The sequence below is a fragment of the Mauremys reevesii genome, linkage group 1 (genome assembly GCF_016161935.1).
Source record: "Mauremys reevesii isolate NIE-2019 linkage group 1, ASM1616193v1, whole genome shotgun sequence".
Taxonomy (NCBI): domain Eukaryota; kingdom Metazoa; phylum Chordata; order Testudines; family Geoemydidae; genus Mauremys; species Mauremys reevesii.
Window position 1 is genome coordinate 224,765,599 of NC_052623.1, and position 4,885 is coordinate 224,770,483.

Genomic DNA, 4,885 nt, shown 5'->3' on the forward strand with positions numbered 1-4,885 from the left:
GATCCCAGAACCCACAAAGTTATAAAGGTTTTAGTTTCTTTGCCCATTAAGTCTTAAATAGGCCTAACATAAAGTTCTACCTTATTGTTGCTAATTTTAAAGAGCCTAGATCTTACAGTATATGAAGTTTTAAATGCTGAAGTCTTCAAAGCTTCAGAATTCTGTTCTATATTATAGCTTAAAAGGAGACTATTAAGGGCGCTGACTTCTAGAACCTCCCACTTTATCTAGGAATGAAATTCAAGAATCAACATAGGTTGCTTGAAGCTCTAGAACCTACCCATTCATAAAAGATCGATCATGAGGTTCTGGGATGTCTGCTGTGAAAACTGACTGGACAAACCACAGACACAACCCTGTCCAAAGGGAATATCTTTAACTCAATACTCAAATTATCTATGTATGTATCCTGGAACATCCATCACCATAGTATCTTGGTGTTATGAGATACCCACCTGGAGTTCTATCACAGAGTACTGAAAGGTAAACAGACAGCAGTATTAGAAAATGTAATGACCCAGCAAACAGATATGTAAAAAATGCCATTGTCACCTAGCTAGTGTCAGGGACTCGAACCCAGACGGCGAGGTTCGTTGTCTGACCGCAGAGAGACAGGCAACACCAGCAAGGTCCGATCAAAAGCTCTTTATTGACAAGTGCACGCATCAATAGAGAGCAGCTCGTCTCCAAAGAGAACCAGCAGCTCTTTACATCTTAGTATCAGCCTATATAGAGTTTTATTACGTCATAGATCATTCCCCCCCTTTTCTAACAACTAGAAACTAGACACCTTTAATATACACGCATCCCTAGTTCCCTATGTTTACAGCATTACATTGTTAATAATATCTTAACAAGCACCAAAAGTTAGGAATGTAAGGGAGTTAAAAACAAACCAAAAACTAAACCAGGGAGTAAGAGTAAGGCCACTGGGAGTCTGGGGGTTTTTATCAGTTCTTCAAACGAACTGTTCCTAACACAGCACAGCTGGTACTATGCCAGGAATGCAGCCCCTCACTTATCTCACTTTTTCCCAGGGCTATGTGAAACATGCTACTTCTCAGTATTTTTCCACTCTGAGATTACCCAGAAACCTCTGTTAGCCTGACTTCGGTCAGGTTGGCATACCTGTTTTGTCTGCTATATCTTTATTCAGGCCTAACACTAGTTACACATGCTGCAGCAGCATTGCCATCCCCAGAAGTTAAAAAATTAGTCCATCCCTCTCCCCAAAAATCATGAGATCGACTTTAAAATTCACGAAATATTTTAAAGTAATAAATGTTGGGTTCTTTTTCTTTGTCTTCTGGTTTCTGAGCCTTTGGTGTGCACTTGCTTCATGTTTTCAAGCTTTTCTCTGCAACAAGGGCTAAAAACTTACTTTTTCAAAACCAAATGAAAGCTGATGTTCTCTTACAACTGAGGCTTTGAGAGAAGCACTCAGAGACCACGAGACTCACAATAAAATAATGAGAGTTGGCAACACAGCATCAGTAATGGAAGAGAACACCTGGCTCTAAAATCACTGGCTTCACAGGGAAGGGTTATAGTGGGTATTTACTCTTCCAGCCACTAATGAGAGGAAGTGGTTACAGGATTAGAAACACAGGAGCAGGAGCGAATTACTGGCTTTGGATCCGATTTTTCACTGCCTTGCAGCATCATTTACACCTGTGCAAAATGAGTATTAATGTGGTCTGAGGTGGAAAGAACTACAAAGGATGCAAAGGACTACACAATGTGCAAGGCACAGGAGATTCAGGCTCTATCTGTATGTATGAGTGAGCATGTGATAGCAGACTCTAATGGATGGCTCAAAAAGAGGAAATTTCCTCCTCTTCAGATCTCTGTTTGTACAGAACCTAGCACAATGGGGTCCTGCCCCATGACGACAATATAAATATATATTAGTAATGTTGTTAGCAGAAGAAGCTCTCTTTGAGCTCAGGTAGCAAAAGCCTGAGGTTTTCAGAGCTGCAGGACAAGAATTCTAGTCCCAGCTTGCTGTGCATGTGATTTGTATAGTAATTGTGGCTGAAGTCTGCAGATGCTTACACAGGCTGGCATATCCCCTTTGGTAGGGGAGTGTAGTGCAGATCTCTGGACTATCCTTCAACTAGCCAGAAAAAGGATCTGGGATACACTCAATAGAGAATCGGCATTTCTGAGCAGTCTGCCAGGGAGTGGCCATGTGGTGATTCAGAGAGCATTGGACCTAAGCCTCAGCATTAGCAATCGGGCACCAGCTCCCATCCAATTTTAATAACAGTTTAGCAACTGTTACCTTGAGGGGTAGGGCCTATTTGACCTTGTGTACATTTATGGAGAAAGAGACAGATATGACTTGGAATTGCCAGGGAGTGGAGGTGACTGGAGGAAGGGCGGGGGATGTGGAGTCAGGAAACTTCCCTTCGTCCACTTGAATGTGCCTTACCTTGCTGTTAAGGGGAACAAACTCCTCATTCAGAGTCAAAATCCGAAACTTCACTGAAGGGAGAAAAGAATATTGAAAGAAAAGTTATGATGGTGGAACACATTCAGAAATGGACTTCAGTCCTGCCCTGCAGCCCCCTGCTATTCCAGTCCTGGGCTCCCCACACAGCTCTGCCAATGTCCCTCAGTCCTGCCCTGCAGCCCCCTGCTATTCCAGTCCTGGGCTCCCCCCACAGCTCTGCCAACGCCCCTCAGTCCTGCCTTGCAGCCCCCTGCTATTCCAGTCCTGGGCTCCCCCCACAGCTCTGCCAATGCCCCTCAGTCCTGCCCTGCAGCCCCCTGCTATTCCAGTCCTGGGCTCCCCACACAGCTCTGCCAATGCCCCTCAGTCCTGCCCTGCAGCCCCCTGCTATTCCAGTGCTGGGCTCCCCACACAGCTCTGCCAATGCCCCTCAGTCCTGCCTTGCAGCCCCGCTGCTATTCAAGCCCTGGGCTCCCCACACAGCTCTGCCAGACCCAGGAAATTCTACCCCACACCCAACATTTTTGTCCCACTTCCTCTGCGAGGCTTATGGATCACAGTCTGTCTCTGTTATATTTTCTCCTCAGTAAAGCCTATAACAGGGCTGTCAAGAGGATTCAGGGGGCCTGAGGCAAAGCAATTTCGGGGGCCCCTTCCATAAAAAAAATTGCAATACTACATTCTCGTGGGCCGGGCCCGGGCCCGGGCAAACTTCCCCACTCGCTCCCCTCCACAGGCGGCCCTGGGAAAAATAAACCTTCCGCGTCTCGGCACAAGCCCAGTTTTGAGAGAACTTCTTTACAAGGTATTGCTGGTTCTCAGCATCAGCTAGTGCTAAAAGGCACTAAAGCTCATTAAAAGGGTTGGACAAATATTTTCTGGAAAAAACTTTTTTTGGATTGAAAACAAGGGGTTTTTAAAAAGCAGAAAAAAATCATGGACAATGTCTGCTTGCCTTCAAAATTTGTTGTGGTTTTTTTAATTGAAAAGCTGAAATTATTCTCCCAAAACCTGAATATGGTTTGGGGTTTCAGAAGCGTGTGGCCAAATATTTGCTGCTTACTGTGTTTGTTTAAAGAAACAATAAAAAATTCTGCTTAAAAAAAGTCCAAAACTTTTGAACCACCTCAGCCTGAGCCCATCCAGTCAGATTTTTCCGGGTTTCTGATAAATAAATTAATGGAGATATATCTATCTCCTAGAACTGGAAGGGGTCATTGAGTTGAGTCCAGTCCCCTGCCTTCACTAGCAGGACCAAGTACTGATTTTGCCCCAGATTCCTAAGTGGCCCCCTCAAGGATTGAATTCACAACCCTGGGTTTAGCAGGCCAAAGCTCAAACTACTGAGCTATCCCTCCCTCCCTGGTGAGCTGGCTGGCTGGCTTCCTTGACTCATATCTGTCTCCATAACTTTGGGTTCATTTAGCTTAGAACATAAGAACAGCCACACTGGGTCAAACCAAAGGTCCATCCAGCCCAGTATCCTGTCTACCGACAGTGCCCAATGCCAAGTGCCCCGGAGGGAGTAAACCTAACAGGTAATGATCAAGTGATCTCTCTCCGGCCATCCATCTCCACCCTCTGACAAACAGAGGCTAGGGACACCATTCCTTACCCATCCTGGCTAATAGCCATTAATGGACTTAACCTCCATGCATTTATCTCCCTTGGTAGAGTTGGGAAGGAGGTAGGTGGTGTAGGATATTGGTCTTCTCATGTAATCCCTCCCCCAGTGGCTAATTTTAAATGAAGCTACCCTCCCCTGACATGAATCTCCCTATGGCACTGAAATTAAATATAGACTATAATATGGCATTTGAGAAGTGAAAGGGATGGTAGCCCTAATGGAAAAGCTAACAGCTTGGCTCTTCTGCAAGCCTCAAACTGCTGAATGAGCTTTAGGGTAGGCAGGGGCGGCTCTAGGTATTTTGCCTCCCCAAGCATGGCATGCAGGCTGTCTTTGGCAGCTTGCCTGTGGGAAGCCCCCAGTCCCGCGGATTCGGCGGACCGCCTGCAGGAAGTCCGCCAAAGCCGCGGGACCAGCGGACCCTCCGCAGGCAAGCTGCCAAAGGCAACCTGCCTGCCGCCCTTGCAGCAACTGGCAGAACACTCCCACCACCCGTGACTTGCCGCCCCAGGCACGCGCTTGGTGTGCTGGTGCCTGGAGCCACCCCTGAGGGTAGGGAAGGCTGTGCCTCCCAAACAGCCTGCCCCTGCCCCTTATCTGACCCCCACCCACTTCCTTCCCCCCAACTGCCTGCCCCCCTCAGAATCCCTGACCCATCCTGCTCCTTGCCCCCTCACCATCCTCCAGAGACCCCATCCCCAACCACCACCCCGGGACCCCACCCCTGCTCCCTGTCCCCTATCCACCTCCCCGCCCCCCGCTGAGTCCTGACAGACCCCCAGAACGCCCACAATCCAACTCCC